The sequence below is a fragment of the Pelobates fuscus genome, chromosome 6, assembly GCF_036172605.1.
Source record: "Pelobates fuscus isolate aPelFus1 chromosome 6, aPelFus1.pri, whole genome shotgun sequence".
NCBI lineage: Eukaryota > Metazoa > Chordata > Amphibia > Anura > Pelobatidae > Pelobates > Pelobates fuscus.
Genome location: NC_086322.1, coordinates 109,064,618 through 109,082,543, shown reverse-complemented (window position 1 = coordinate 109,082,543; position 17,926 = coordinate 109,064,618).

Sequence of the window (17,926 nt, the reverse complement as noted above, 5' to 3'; positions counted from 1 at the left end):
TTCAAATCAAGATATTCTACACTGGTGGGGCTAATGTTAGAGGTGAGATGTATAACCCAGTCATTATTATTAATAAATTTTAAAAACTCATTAAAACTATGTTCTGTGCCTTCCCAAATAAAAAACAAATCATCGATGTAGCGGCGATAGGCATGTATTTGCGACGCCCAGCTATGGTTCCCATAAATAAAAATCTCCTCCCAACTAGCCATAAAAATATTAGCATAGCTGGGCGCATAGGTACTTCCCATCGTCGTACCTCTATGCTGTAAATAAAAGGAGGCATCGAACCAGAAATAATTATTACCCAATGTCCATTTTATACAATCAATTAAAAAATTAATTTGTTCCAAAGGCAATGTATTATCCTGAATTAAAAACTGCTGAACCGCCCTGCATCCTTTTTCGTGAGGAATGCAGGTGTATAGTGAGGTAACATAACAAGTGACAAGTAAAAATTATTTTTTCCAAGTCACCCCTCTAATTAACTGTAAAACGTCTGTGGTATCTTTTAAGAAAGAGCGTATTTTAACCACTATGGGCTGTAAAAACCCATCTATATACTTAGACAGATTGTATGAGATGGACATAATGCCCGACACTATTGGTCTTCCTGGTGGATTCTCCAGACTCTTATGTACCTTAGGAAGTACATAGAAGACCGGAGTTCTGGGAGATCTGATATTAAGAAACTTTTTTGGTCAATATACCTTGCATATGACCCTTATCTAACAAATGGGTTAGGGTTTTCTTAAAAGTCCCCAAAGGATTATTTGATAGTTTCTCATATACATCTAGATCCCCCAGTTGTCTCTTACATTCCGCAATATATTTGGTTGTGTCCATTATTACCAAGCTACCGCCCTTGTCTGCATGCTTGATGACAATGTTCTCATTTTCTCTTAGTCCCTTAAGTGCTTTAATCTCATCACTTGTGAGATTACACTGTCTATTCCTAAGCTTCAACTTTCTAAAATCTCTGGTTATTGCTCTTTCAAATACCTCTATGCTTCCCAGTTTCAAATAGCTTGGATAAAAAGTTGATCTATTTGAGAGCTTAGAGTGTTTGAAATCATTAGCTTCTGGTACCACAGTTCCTACATCTATTTCTCTGGTCAAAAATATTTTTTTAATGCACAGCTTCCTACTGTATTTAAGGACATCTATATGTGCCGAAAAAGCATTAAAATCCCTTGAGGGTGCAAATTTAAGTCCTTTATTTAAAAGTTGAATCTCCATATTACTTAGGGGATAAGCAGAAAGGTTATTAATCCCAATAGGGATTATCGATTGTATTTCCCTTCTTTTCTTATGTTTTCCTCCTCTGCACCCTCGAAACTCACATCTCTCCGTCTCTTTATTGGGAAGTCCCTCCTCTTCGGAGATTCCTCTAAAAAATCTGAGTCCTCATTTTTGTCATCTCTACTTAAAACCTGAAATCTATTCCTATGTGTAGTGATTCCAGAATCTTTTGGTCGGGCTCCTTCACGATAGTATCCATTCCTATATGTCTCAGAAGGATATGTTTTGGAATCACTGGGTCTTCTAGTGTGATATGGTCTTGGGTCATTGGGTCTTCTGCCTTTCTTGACCACCTGCGACCATCCACTATTTCGATCAATTCTATTGTCATAAAAGTAACTCCTCTGTGGTGGATTGTCCCTCTGATTTAATGGGGATCTGTCATGACGTTTTGGGGAGCTGGGCCTCTTTCTTGTATAGTCCCTGCTCCTTTTTGGAGTTCTAGGAATTACTCTGGTGTTAATCTCACTCCTGTCATTGGAATTTTTATTAAAATTCCTCACTCTCCCTTCTTCATAGTCTTTCTTATCCCTCCTAAACTTTTTAATCTTAATCTCCTTAATATCTTTCTCTATTTTGTCCAAATTCCTGGAAGTTATATATATATATATATATATATATGTTAAGATGGAAATCAAATATATATATCATATACAATCAAAAATGTTTGTATATACACAGAAATCGATAAATGTAATTCACAATTTAAAAAATTTACATTGTGCATTGAAAAGCTGTTCCCTTTCAATATATGTTTATTTTACATATACACAAGAGCCGTTATCTTTATAATAAATAAATATATATTTTGTTAAGTGCACTTTAGGAATGAAAACATTGCTCAGAGTGCTTCGTTAATGAACAATACATCTCTTAGGAAAAAATTAAACTAAGGCTATGCATTTATAGAAACATAGAATGTGACGGCAGATAAACTTGTACAATTGATAATTAGGTTGTGTAATTCAATAAGGTCAACAGACCTCATGACACAGTGCCAGGATAAATACCATGCATGTTTGATTTTGTGGTTAGTACTAGTAAAATAGTTATTTTAAACATTTGTGACACCAATTACAAAGTGGCTGACAAAGCACATGACTAACTAGTACTACTAACCAGTAGAGAGGATAACAAGCCTAAAAGCATGGATGCAGCACACGCATAGAATGATATTGGATATGGTAAAGGACATTCAAAGATTTAGATTTTAAATTATACCTTCATGCAATTGGCGTGAATATGTGTGCCAAATTTCACATTGTCCTAACAAATGGTTTTCAGCTTAAAATGTTCTTGCATGAAAAGTTTCAAAGTCACACAACATGACCTTGCACAGCAATATGTAAATCTGTAGCACAAATGGTTCTGGAAAAGCAGATGTTTTATGGGACCTATGACTATTTGGTTGCAAAGGATATAGAGCACTATAGGACTCTAAAAGAAAATAAAAACAAACAAAAAGGGGGAGGGCATGGGCACTTTTAGTTTAATTTACTGGGACCTCCGGTCACGAGGCCCTTGTCTCCGCCGGTGGCTGCCTTCTCTGGTCCCTGGCGGAATCATCAGGGATGGTCCTGGTGGGGTGGAGGATATCGGTTCGGACTCAGATGATCCAGATGATGGAGAAACACGGCGCATGATTTAATCAATAATGAAAACTCTCATGTGCTCCATCGCCTGGCGCTGCTCTATGCTGATCCGGGACACCACACGTTCCATTTCGATCGACAAGCTTAGACTCATGATGGCCCGGGTCTGCCTCCTTATAGCCCGGGTCTGCCTCCTTATGGCCCGAACCATATCCTCCATCAGCTCCTCCATTTGCCGCATGGATCCTCCTGGGCCAGGTGATGACTCTGACTGGAGAGGAGACAGTGGCTGGACAGGTGGTGGTGTGATTGGTGGCTCTTGTGCAGTCACACTGTGGGCAGTCTCAAAGACAGACCCTGGGCCCATTTCCTCCTCCAGGGAGCAGGCAATAGATTCTGAGGACAGCGCCGCCTCAATCACACTGTCCTCATGTGACTGGAGGACAGGTAACTGAAGCGAGCTGCCCTCTTTGCCTCTCCCAACAGAGTGCATTGGACCTGAAATAGACAAGATAGGCAATGTTATTAATATGCTAACAAGTTGATTTGTGGACATGTTGTAGACATTACTACATGTGGCTGTGTCACTACTATCTTTTTAATAATCTATAGAGTATTTTTTTTTAAGTAAAAAGAATAGTGTTACTCTAGGAAATATTGAAACTTCTATCTAAGGCGGATTTATAGCAATGCTAATCATTGCTAATTGTGCTACCAGTTAAAGGACCAATAGCGTTAGGAATACAAATTTGTATTCCTAATGCTATAGAGCCCTAGTCACCATTTATAAATTAACTATTTATTTGCTTACCTAATCACGCGCCAGGCTCCCTCGGCACTGGTGACCTCTCCATCGACGTCAGCTTTCGAGTGGAGCCGAAAGCGCATGTGCCGCCAGAAAAGTGCGATCACTTTTTTTTTTTTACTACATGTAAATCGCGGAAGTGGCCTCTAGTGGCTGGATTAAGCCTGCAGTGTAAACATAGCAGTTTCTCTGAAACATGTTTTCAGCTGCAGGGTTAAGACTAGGGGGACCTGCACCCAGACCACTTCATTGAGCTGATATGGTCTGGGTGCCTACAGTGGTCATTTTAGGAGATAAAAACTGTATCTGGTTAAAAAGATACAGTAACTCTGCTGTATAATATCTATGTATGCACTTGTATGATATTTTCTGTATATACAAGCACAACATTAATGCATTTATAATTGTACTGTGATCTTAGTACTACCTGAGAATGTATAATTGTCTGATAACTAGTGTTAGAGCTGATTGAGAGTTTGTGTGTGTGTGTGTGTGTGTGTGTGAAGATAGATTCGGATTATGAACGACTTTAAAGTGTTTTATAGGGTAAGGACTCATCATTGTGTGTAATGCATAGGTAATAATGTCATGTCATGTTTAGACGCAGTTTCTACTTACGTGGAGGAGAAATGGGCCCAGGTCGCCTTTCAGAGGGTGTCCCTTGTGGGATATGGAAGTCTGTTAAAGATGGATTAAAAGTGTACATAAGTTTTTAAGGTATCCAATAATTAAAATAAAAATAATTTTGCGCATCAATATTCCAATAGTAATTTTGTGCATAAGCCAGATCTCAAATCCTGCTTCACAGCAGAACAGGTGCCCAGAAAGAGAGCCAGGGTACTCTTGGCATGAGTTACGCTTTATAATAAGTAATGCTTTATGTATGAGTTTGTCCTATTTTTTCCCCTTCATTTTATAAAAAGTGCAGATTTTATTAGAAATTGTCACTTTATATAAATTAACTTGGTAACACTCAAGCAGACAACCGGTCAAGTTACTTCCGGATTTGGTTAGCTCAGCTGAGCTAAACTCAATAGGCAGTCAATTGCCCAGAGCACCTGTCTTGCAAAGGCTTCTAATTCAGCTGCATTTGAAAGTCTGTGATTGGACAGCCACAGAAAGCCTGGGGGGGGGGGGGGTATAAGGGGAGTGCTTGCAAAGACTGCAGACAAGAGCACTGCCGGTTCTGCAAGCTGTTAGACATAGCCCCAATGAAAAATGCATAATTAAATGCATGCATGTTTTCATTGAGGGTACATCTTCTAAACAGTGATTTGTTTTGTTTTATTTGGGCAGTGGAGTGCCCCTTTAATGCTGTTCGTCATTATTTGTGTTTGTGTACTCACCAGAACTTGGTTGAGATGTGCTTGGAGCTGATCCCACACCAGATGAGGTTGATGGACCTTGAAAAAAAAAAATGGAAAGCAAAAAGTAAGTTCACACTTGTAATAGTGCAGTATAGTGAGCTTCAAAACAACAATGTCATCATTATAATGTAATGATGAAATTCATTTTACTCACTGAGAGTCTGATTTGTAAGCTTTTAAGGCCACGTTGCATGCATTAATGAGGCCAAAACAAAATTCATAATAACAAATCAGATTTAACAGCTTTGAGAGAGAGAGGGAAAAAAAAGTGGGGGATTAACCCCTTAACGACGAGTGACGGACGAGGTCCGTCACTCAGGGGAATGCGTTAATGACGTGTGACGGACCTCGTCCGTCACGTGTTAAAATTAACGCCGCGATCGCGCAGTGCCGGCGATCGCGGGGTTAATGCTGTTGCTGGGTCCCTCCGAGTCAGGGGCAGACCAGCAGCAGCAAATCCGGATATCCCAGCCCATGTGATCGCTGTGACAGCCAGTCACAGCGGTCACAATGCTGCTGGGATATCTGATCCGCCTCCCTCCACCTCGTGTGGGTTTGTGAAGTGGAGAGAGATGGATCGGTGCTACATTGTGTCCCTGATTTATTGCAAAGTTATACTTAAGTATAAAATTCACTTTTATGGAGTTTAAAAAAAAATTAACCCTTTCCCTGCTGCTTGATCACTGCTAGCAGTGATCAATATACAGGTCACAGTACTCTACTGTGATCTATTTATTTTTTTTTACTTTCAAGGGTTAATTTTTTGTTTTTTTGTAACCCTAAGGGGTTAAATTTTATTATTTGATTTTATTAATTTGTGATTTAGTTATTTTGGTGGGTGGAATTTAGTGGGAATTAGGGAATAAAAAAAATATTTTTTTTTTGTTAGAGTTTTGTTAGCTGTGTTAGCTGTATTAACAATGTTTAGAAAGTATAGCGCGGAGGAGGCTTATGCCCTGTTAGCGGCAGACTCAGAGGCGACTGACACTGCCTCAGAGAGTGAAGCAGGGAGTGACGCAGGGGATGCAGGGGACATGGACTATGTGCCAGATACTGCAGGACCATCAGGAGAAATCGACGATTCCCCTAATGCTGACCATGGCGCAGATGACTGGGTACCCCCTAATAATTTTTCCCCAGACATCCCAGTGTTTACAGGCAATCCTGGCATACAGGCGGACCTGTCTGCCTATAGTGCGCTGGATGTTATGCAGCTGTTCTTGGGGGATTAGATTTTTGGGGAGATAGTCACCCAGACTAATCTCTATGCGGAGCAATATCTGGCACGCAATCCAGACTCTCTTATCTCTAGGAAAGAGAGATGGTACCCAACCAGTGTGCCAGAATTTAAACAATTCTGGGCACTGACCATGTTAATGGGGCTAATTAAAAAGCCCACAATTAGGATGTATTGGGCTAAACATCCTATTTGCAATACTCCTATTTTTGCCGAGACAATGACAAGGGAAAGATATGAAGACATACTAAGATTTATGCACTTTAGTGATAACAACAAGTGCCCCCCAAAAGGTGATCCGCAGTATGATCTTCTTTACAAACTACGCCCTTTAATTGCCCACTTTAACAGTAAATTTGCCGCTATATATACCCCCAATAAAAACATTTCCATTGACGAGTCCCTAATGAAGTTTAAGGGAAGACTGGGGTTTAGACAATATATCCCATCCAAAAGATCCCGATATGGGATCAAATTTTATAAACTATGTGAAAGTGGCAGTGGCTACGTATACACCTTCCGTGTATACGAAGGAAGGGATAGCGACCTTGATCCCCCAGGTTGCCCAGATACAGTAGGGACAAGTGGAAAAATTGTCTGGGACTTAATAATGCCACTACTTAATAAAGGTTATCATCTATACATCGATAACTTTTATAAAAGCATCCCACTGTTACAAATGTTGTATTGCTTCGAGACCGTGGCCTGTGGCACTATTCGGAAGAGTCGCACAGGTTTCCCAAAGGCTCTAGCGAACAAAAAAATGAAAAGGGGGGAAACAGCAGCTCTCTGCCAGAATGAACTGCTGGCACTCAAGTACAGGGATAAAAAGGATGTTTTCATCTTAACCACCATCCATGGTGAAAACACTCAGAGGTTCGCAGTTCGTGGCAGAGACGAATATAAACGGGTGCCAGTCTGCATACGGCAATATAATCGGCATATGGGGGGCGTTGACCTGTCCGATCAACTGATGCAGCCATATTTGATCATGAGAAAGACCAGGGCATGGTATAAAAAAGTGGGCATATACCTTTTGCAGATGGCAATCCACAATGCCTTTGTTATTTTTAAAAAGGCAAATGCTGGGCTGAAAAGCACTTTTCTTTCTTTCCAGTTTGAGCTAATTTCTAAGCTGCTAGAATGCCACACAAGGAGACCATCAGTGGAGCCTAGCAGAAGAATGGAGGCAGGTCACTTCTGCTTTAAGATTCCACCAACCCCTAAAAAACAAAATCCCCAGAAAAGGTGCAGGGTGTGTTACAAGAGGGGCGTAAGAGTTGAGACCAGCTATTACTGCCCTGATTGCCCCTCTCAGCCCGGCCTATGTATTGGCCATTGTTTTAAAATTTTTCACACCCAGGCCGAATAAGTAGACCAGTTTTGGGGTGTGATTTTTAGTCATCTGTCTGATTGGTTACCGAATCTTGGCTTTGTCTACCGTTTATCCTGTCTTCTCTGATCCTTGACCTCGGCTTGTCCTATCGTTGTTCCGTTTCTCTTTACTCCTTTGACCTCGGCTTGTACCTTGACAATTCTCTGCTTGTATAGCCCAGCCATTCTAAGGACCGGTATTACAAGTTTCTCTCTCTGTGTTCTCTCTCTTTGTGGTCTGTCTGTGTTTTGGTTTCGGAATCCATGACAGATTTGCCCGGGACGCAGATGACTGTGTACTACCCCCGGATAAGTTTACCCCAACTATTCTGTATATGGGGGTATCATTGCACTAAGATGACATAGCTGAGCAACATATTAGGTGTTATACTGCCGTAGCACACATAAGGATAGCAAAATATACAGTAACATCTCCAAGTGTGTGTCAAAAAGGCAGAAAAAATGCTAATTGCAACTAGACTTGGTACAAACTAACAAAAAAATGATCCTACACTAAGGTTTAGAATATACCTTTTGAAATACCCTGGGGTGTCTACTTTAAGAAATGGTAGGCCTTTGTGGGGTAGTTTGAATTTAATACCTGCTAAGATGCTTGGAAATTGCACATAGGCCCAGCGTCAAAATTCAAAGTTTGGTAAAAACTCATATGACATGGTCTCCAATGTGCCCCTTCAACATCCACATAACCATGAAAAAGGTACACATGTGGGTATCGTTGCACTAAGATGACATAGCTGAGCAACATATTGGGTGTTATACTGCCATAGCACACATAAGGATAGCAAAATATACAGTAACATCTCCAAGTGTGTGTCAAAAAGGCAGACAAAAATGCTAATTGCAACGAGACTTGGTACAAACTAACAAAAAAATGATCCTACACTAAGGTTTAGAATATACCTTTTGAAATACCCTGGGGTGTCTACTTTAAGAAATGGTAGGCCTTTGTGGGGTAGTTTGAACTGATTTTATCTGTTGGTTCTCTGTAGAACTGGCTAATTGACTGCAGAGAACATTCTTTAAACCATGTGTCTTTCATGCCTCCCTCTCCCCCTTCCTTGTTTTCTCTCTCAAAGTCGTTAACTATGATTTGTTATTAGGAATTGTGTTTTAGTGGTATAATTTTAACTCTACTTGTTTCCTGTTTTTCAACGGCTAACACGGTACTATTTTAACTATTTTACTCACCAGCTCGCTGCTGCACAGCTGGCTCTTCCGTATCCACAGCACCAAGACTCGGGACAGCCTCTGAAAGGAGCCCGTCTTTGAGACGAGTCTGCCACTCATTGAATCCCACAGCGGACTGCGACATCTTCCTTTTCACCGCCGCCTTGCAATCATAGTACCTGTAAAAAACAGCATTAGTTATTAAGTACATAAGAAATTGACAAAACGTTAACAATAACCTCTTATTAAAAACATGATGGCTTGCTTCCACTATCAGGTTAGCCTTCACACTGATTGTGGAATATAAGATTAAATAATAATCTGGGTAGAATTTTTCAATAACATTTCTTTTTAAAAAGGCTAGGTTTTTAAAGATTGACATTAGAACTTGCATTGAGAACTGAAACATGAAACCTAGGCAGACATTAATTTACATTTAACCAAAATGCACTTAAAATTTTTTTTTTTTCAAAACACTCCTTGCACCAAAACCACTACAGCATGGTTTGACTACCATCACTGGGGCAGATTTAGGGCACTCCTTGTACAATAACCAGTGTTCTGTTTTGGTAACGGTTCTCGCAGTATTCTTTTAACCCCTTAAGGACACATGACGTGTGACATGTCACGATTCCCTTTTATTCCAGAAGTTTGGTCCTTAAGGGGTTAAACACAGTTGCATCATATCCACTGTGTGGCTGCATCTGGAGTTTCAAATCTTAGAAGAGCTCCTGTGTTGTCTTTGAGAGAGAGAGAGGGGGATAACAAAAACAAAAAACACCACAACCACCTCGTCAAATTGCATTAATTTTCCACACAGTCTTTTTAACAATCTTAATTTTCCAAGCAAGAAGATATAGGCTCACAACCGTGATCATCAGTTGAGACTAAGGTTAATATAATTTCTGTGTGTAATGTAGTAAATCCAAAAGTGCATTAATGACACACCCATCTATATCTAGATTGATAAATTGTGACATTACAAGAACAGGCAACTCCTCCCTACCATTACCGAAGAGGTAAATGTAAAAAAACACAAATGAAAATTAGTGAAGCCAATTCAAAAAGGTGACATAATATGTGCACCCAGTTTTCAATAGTGCAGATATACATAACACACGTGGGGGGGAACCAAAATGTGTGTTTGAAAGTGTCAACAAATATGTTGAGTGGTAGTCTTATTACCAAAAAATTAAAAGTTGTAACTGTGACAGAAAAGGGTTTTTAGAGGAGTCAAAATTGTGCTGTAGGCAAGATACTTTAGACTGATCTTTAGAGTAATTACGGGATGTGTCTGAACATCAACACTAGTGCTAGTGACTTAACTTAATCAGGAGGTGCCATGAAAATATGCAAGAACAAAAAATAAAACCCCAAACATTACATTAAAGGAAAACTCCAGTGCCAGGAAAACAATCCGTTTCCCTGACACTGGAGGTTCCCTCTCCCTCCAACCCCCCAATCCCCAGTTGCTGAAGGGGTGAAAACCCCTTCAGTCACTTACTTGAGGCAGCGACAATGTCCCTCGTTGCTGCCTCCTCCTCCACGCCGCTCCTCCTTCTTACTCCGTCGGCCGGTGGGCGAGACTGATCCCGCCCACCGGCCGAGGAGACCTCATGCATTAGCGCTCCCCATAGGAAAGCATTGAAAAAGATTTTCAATGCTTTCCTATGAGGAAATGAGCGACGCTGGAGGTCCTCACACAGCGTGAGGACGTCCAGCGACGCTCTAGCACAGATAATCTGTGCTATGATCCAGGAAGTGCCCTCTAGTGGCTGTCTAGTAGACAGCCACTAGAGGTGGAGTTAACCCTGCAAGGTAATTATTGCAGTTTATAAAAAAAACTGCAATAATTACACTTGCAGGGTTAGGAGTAGTGGGAGTTGGCACCCAGACCATTCCAATGGGCAGAAGTGGTCTGGGTGCCTGGAGTGTCCCTTTAAAGTGTCAAGTGGCAAGTCAATTATTGATTTAGTGTAAGTTTCACAAACACTCCCCGATTTAAACCAAGTTATGTTGCATTGCCTGTGCATAGGACATACTGTGGGATTTTAAAGGACCACTATAGGCACCCAGACCACTTCAGTTTAATGAAGTGGTCTGGGTGCCAGGTCCAGCTAGGATTAACCCTTTCTTCTATAAACATAGCAGTTTCAGAGAAACTGATATGTTTACAATATGGTTAATCCAGCCTCTAGTGGCTGTCTCATTGACAGCCGCTAGAGGCGCTTCCGCGCTTCTCACTGTGATTTTCACAGTGAGAAGACGCCAGCATCCATAGGAAAGCATTGAGAATGCTTTCCGATGGCCTGGCTGAATGCGCATGCCTCCGATGACGTCGATATGGAGTAGGAGAGTTCCCCGCCCGGCGCTGGAGAAAGAGGTAAGTTTAACCCCTTCCACCCTATAGAGCCCGGCGGGAGGGGGACCCTGAGGGTGGGGGCACCCTCAGGGCACTAAAGTGCCAGGAAAACAAGTTTGTTTTCCTGGCACTATGGTGGTCCTTTAAGTAGTAATTTTCTTGATTAAGTACATAAGTTTCTTCTTTTACAGAGTGTGGAAAGTAAATCTGAGCACTTGACTTTCTTAAATACCATTTTTTACGCAGCTTTGAATTCTTCCTATTGGGTTTAGAGGAAAACACTGCTGTACAATCCACATGTTTGTGCAGCTTTTTAGGCAGCTTCTGAAGGCATGTACAGTCCCACCATATGTTGGATATAGCTCCATGTAGCTCGGTTCCTTTTCCTTGAAAACATCTTCAGAATTCAGAAGCAACTTTTCAATACCACACTGTTCATCTGGTTCTCTTAAAGCCCAATCATTGACCTAACTTGATGTTGTACTATTAGCAAGGCTTCTGGAAAGATGAAGGTCATAACTGTCCCAGATGATACTTTGCTTGGGTTCTACATATTCATGATTATGGAATGTGCCATAGAGAGAGGAATCATGTTGTGTTATATAGAGATCAGGCATATTTGATGGCTGGTTATCAGTTTGAACACTGCAGTCACGGCAATTAATGGAATTCTTAAGACTATCTCTGGAAACTGATTTTTGTATGGATCTGGACCATGACATAGGTTTGTTGGAGTAAACAGTAGGTTTAGCAGTGTTCTCTTTTTTATGATTGGTTATCTGCATATGATGACATGGCATGGTTTTTGCCAAATTAAGTGGCAAACTAAAAGCAGAACTCTTTGTACTATTCAAAGAATATAGAGTATCATTGTTTAAGACAGGCTTTGGAGGCAGATTTAAACACTCATGTTCTAGATTTGTACAAGGTAAGCATTCCTGTAAAATTTTAATTTGAAGAGTTAGTGGACTCCAGTTTTTAAAAGCATCTTCCCGGGCAGGTTTATGTTGAGGAGTCTCCAGTTGAGGAACGGAGCCAAACTCGTGAAGCGTTAACGTAGCAGAAGAGTTTTCTTGCAAGTTTGTTATGGAACATTGTCCAGTGGGCCCGTTTACTATGTAGTTTTGATGTTCTGAAAACTTGGGTCCTTCAATGGTGTGTAGAGAGGTGAAGCATATAGGCTTTGGTGGACAAGGTTGATTTGACAGACTAGGCAGCCAATCGAAGTCATTCACATCCTTAAAGGAACTTTAAGTTATTTAGGTCATACTTGAAGTTACCAAGTGAATCAGAAGGAAAGAGGCTTTGGTCAATACAACTGGTTAGCTCAAATACGATTGCTTTTAATAGCTTGCCTGATGAGCGCTTCTTCTGGATTCCTACAGCTCTAAGAGATTCATAACAATAAGTGATCTCACAGTAGATATTGAACAATTCCAATCAACTGCATCCAGGCTTTGACTGACACTATCCAGACTCACCACACACCAGCTACAACTTACAGGGAATGAGGCGGCTTGGACTAAGGTTGCACCAGTATAAGATTTTAAACACCACATGTAAACTGTCATTTGCTTATTAGATTGTAATTTCTAGCTACATGATAAGAAGTTATTATGTTATGTCATTTAACTATTAAACTATTTAACCAATACGTATACTAATATAGCATATGTATATACAAATAAATAACATATTACAATATTTGATTTATTATTGTCTTCTGTTAATGTGCTAAGTTAATAAATATTTTTTGGAACAAGTAATATTGTGTGCCTATATGTTTCTTTTTTTTACATTTAAAGGACCACTATAGGCACCCACACCACTTCAGCTTAATGAAGTGGTCTGGGTGCCAGGTCCATCCAGGATTAACCCTTTCTGTTGTAAACATAGCAGTTTCAGAGAAACTGCTATGTTTACCTATGGGTTAATCCAGCCTCTAGTGGCTGTCTCATTGACAACCGCTAGAGGCGCTTCTCACTGTGATTTTAACAGTGAGAAGACTCCAGCGTCCATAGGAAAGCATTGAGAATGCTTTCCTGTGGACTGGCTGAATGTGCGCGTGGCTCATGCCGAGCATGCGCATTCAGCCGATGATGAGGAAAGGAGGAGGAGAGTCTCCAGCACTGAGGGAGCCCAGCGCTGGAGAAATAGGTACGTTTTAACCATTTCCTCCCCTTACAGCCCGGCAGGAGGGGGACCCTGAGGGTGGGGGGGACCTAGAGACCCTATAGTGCCAGGAGAACAAGTATGTTTTCCTGGCACTATAGTGGTCCTTTAAGAGAGTCTAATGACTAAAAAAGAATAATGGGGAATTTGCAATAACATTTCTATTCAGCTCTTCATCCAGAAAAGAAACATTGGCATAGTTTTTATAATTCCCCATGCAAATTCAACTACATTTTTTATTGGTGACTGACTATATAAAGAATACTTTTGTGATATTAGTTACCTGTGCCTCACACAGTTGATGGACCTGCACTACTCTCCAACAGAGTTTACAGCCTCCCTTATCCTGGCCCAGGCAGCCTTCTCCCCGATGATTTGGCAGAAAAGAGTATGTCTTTTTCCTGGATGACGGCAGCCACCAGCGCACAGTTTTCATTATAGCTTAAAGGGGGGCCCCATGATATTCCTCCAAGAGGTGCCTCCTCAGTTGAGGAGTCTGTACTGCTACAGATGAGGGGGCTCCCGGGCAAATCCTCCCCAACAACCTTCCTTCTACCCTCCTCCCTGGGAGCCCCTTCCCTGCCTCTAGAATGCCTACCTTCCCTCCCATCACCCTGCCTGGGCAAACCCTCCCCAACTCCACTCCTCTCCCTGCCCCTAGTACACCTACCTTCCATCGCACCACCCTCCCTGCCCCTAGAACACCTACCTTCAATCGCACCACCCTCCCTGCCCCTAGAATGCCTACCTTCCCTCGCACCACCCTCCCTGCCCCTAGAACACTTAGCTTCTCTCGCACCACCCTCCCTGGCCCTAGAACGCCTACCTTCCCTCGCACCACCATCCCTGCCCCTAGAACGCCTAGCTTCTCTCGCACCACTCTTCCTGGCCCTAGAAGGCCTAGTTTTCCTGGCACCACCCTCCCTGCCCCTAGAACGTCTACGTTTCCTCCCACCACCCTCCCTGGGCAAATCCCCTACAACTACCCCACTACCACCAGTGTCCCTGAGGGACTCCCTGTCAGTGCCAGCCACACCTACCCCACTACCACCACTCTCCCTGGGGGACTCCTTGCCAGCCACAACCACCCCACTACCACCACTCTCCCTGAGGGACTCCCTGCCAGTGCCAGCCACAACTACCCCACTACCACCACTCTCCCTGGGGGACTTCTTGCCACCACAACCACCCCACTACCACCACTCTCCCTGGGGGACCCTACACTGCTCTCCCTACCAGACATCATTTGCTCTCTCTCACGCACTCTAATTTGCTTCTTCACACACAAATTGCTTTCTCTCTGCTCACACTCTCTACTCACTCTCTGCTCACACTCTCTACTCACACTCTCTTTGCTCACTCTCTGCTTACTCTCTGCTCCTAAACTCTCTGCTCCTAAACTCTCCACAAAGATGGTGTCACAGGGGTGGGTTTATATAGTGTGCAGAATGTTGCATGCTGGTAGTGCTCCCTGATTGGCTGCACTATCTGTGCAGTGAAAATCTAAATATCATCCATTTTGTAAACTGTATAATATATATTACACTAACACTACTTAGTATGAGCAATTATTAACTAAACCCAAACCCCTTCTTTAACCCCGTAAGGACCAAACTTCTGGAATTAAAGGGAATCATGATATGTCACACATGTCATGTGTCCTTAAGGGGTCATGATTCCCTTTTATTCCAGAAGTTTGGTCCTTAAGGGGTTAAGATTAAGTGGTCTGGGTGCTGCTGTGGTCCACTAGCAGTGTAAAAAAACAAAAAAAAAAAACACACACACACATAAATGCCTATTTTTCCGAAGTTCCGAAGTCGCCGAAGTCTCCGAAGTCGCAGAAATTGAGAAGTTCCGAAGTCGCCGAAGTCTCAGAAGATGCCGAAATTCCGAGGATTCAAAGTGCCGAAGTTCCAAAGTTCTGAAATTGCCGAAGTTCTGAGGTGTCAAAGTGCCGAAGTTCCGAAGGTCCAAAGTGTCGAAGGTCCGAAGTTCCGAAGTTGCCAAAGTTCTAAGGTGTCGAAGTGCCGAAGTGCTGAAGTTCCGAAGTACCGGAGTCCCGAATTTCGGAATGCCGAACCGAATCGAATTCTTTCCCCATGCACATGCCTAAATGGCAATATCAAAATAAAACAAAATCCCTATATGATCACCCAGTAAAGAAAGTTTAAAGTAAAAGACAGGCAATCAAAACATAGTTAAGATACAATACAACAATATTATATGGTTACATACAGAGCAGCCTCATATAAAAAAAATAGGAACTAAAGTCACACAAGTCATATACCCATGAAGAGGATGTTAAGGTAATATTAAGGTTGCATGTTTATATTGCAACCTCAATAAAATATGACCTGCATCACTGACACCATGCAAAGGAGCAAACTTGCCTGAAAAGGGGCATGTCAGCCTGGTGTGAATATACTCATGTTTGTAGTTCCTATTAAAGGTGGACCATGCTCAGTGTGTTCTCTGCCTGGTTTTAGAGCCCTTAGCCTAGTTCAAACAAGCCTGAGACGATGGGACAGGAGTCCAAAGCATGCACTGTCTTGATGGATTTGGGACTGTTGGAATGCCTGTATATCTTTTGAAATGGTTGTAAAATGCCCAAGTAATAAAAATAAGTGTATGCCCGTAGCATTAAATTGCCCTAATAGCAATAATTAAGCAGTCCCTATTTTAATTTTGTAATATTGTTTTTAATGAAGGTGCTTATTAATTCTGCTCCATTGTGTCTTTGTTCTTCATTTTATCATTTTCATCATTTTATCCCATATGTCACCCGCATAACCATACATTGTCACTGAGCATCATAATTCACATGTAAGAAAGCAAGATCTAGACATAAAATATTAAACAAATGAATTCATTATTTATTTATTTATTACAAATATATGATATGCTTTTTACCTTACTTTGAGTTTTAAATTCAGCATCGAACTTGTTGGTTGTGAATTACAAAAGTAAGCTCACTAAATCACATTAGCACTCATTATTGTCACATATTCCTTTGAGTTTTCAGTACTAAGCAATTCTCTCTAAAGATACTACTCCCTAAAGCTTTGATTTATTTTAAAGAAATAGTTATTAAGCTGTGCACTGCTATACTGAAATACACGACTACTTTAAAAAGCGCTGACACAAACATTTTTTTCACACAACTTCTTTAGTTAGTTTTTCTGTGAATGTTAAATCAAGGACAGGATCATCCAGTTTATATCTGCACGGAGGTGATGGTGCTGTGTACATTCATTATTTCGCCCTGTAATTTCAGTTTTATGAAGCGATTAACTGGAGGCATGTATTCATTGAATGTTCATTAATTCATATTTACACATACAAACACACACAACCTTATAATATCACCTTAGGTCTTTAAATATAGAGTAATTCCACACTTTTATTGTGCAAGGTTCACTAGAACAAAAAGGATGTTGAAAATTACAAGCATAAGCTCCACACACTCAGTCTCTAATTGCTAATGGGAGATTAGTTGTGCACCCTTGAGTGTATTTTACCATATTTGACCATTGACCACATACCTGCTATTGTTTAAAGCAGGCTTCCTCAAACTCCAGCCCTCCAGATGTTGCTGAACTACAACTCCCATGATTCTATGAATGAAATAGATAGGCTGAGAATCATGGGAGTTTTAGTTCAGCAACATCTGGAGGGCTGGAGTTTGGGGAAGCCTGGTTTAAAGTGTACTAGAGTCAGCATTGGAAGTGAGGATGGCTCTACATTAAAAAACTTTGCATGAAAAATTTTTGATTGCCAATTACTGCACATATGTATGTTTATGTCTAAACTAAATCCAAATATCAAACAATTCCTGAAACAGAATATTTTCACATCTTTCCTAGAATTCCATGAAAAATAAACACAGATAACAATCACTTATTTCAAAACTCTTGATTTATTGTTTAACAAATGAACTGGTTGCAATATCAGTGGCTCCAATGCCAACTATTGATTCTGCTGTTTTAATTAGTCAATGTAAAATAGTACACTTTTTCATATTTCAGATTCTCATGTCTGTAAGTCCCCTTAGCAATGACCTGTTTTAGAAATACTTCATGCTGTCAGATAGATTGAGCCACAAGTGGCAAAACTTGTGATAGATAGATAGATACATAGTTACATAGCTGAAAAGAGACTTGCGTCCATCAAGTTCAGCCTTCCTCACATTTGTTTTTTGCTGTTGATCCAAAAGAAGGCAAAAAAAAAACCAGTTTAAAGCACTTCCAATTTTGCAACAAGCTAGGAAAAAAATCCTTCTTGACCCCAGAATAGCAGTCAGATTTATCTGGCAGTCAGATAGATAGATAGACATTTATGTTTAGTTTGTCTGTTATGTATTTTTTTTCCCATCAATTGTTTATTCATTTTCAGATTTTTCATTAACTGGGTAAAAAATGTATTCAGATTCAAAAGATGTTATTGCGCTTACAACTCAACCAATTGTACAAACATGGTAAAACATTTCACAGAGGGTAATTAGCATTAGTTAATGTTATTAGACATGGC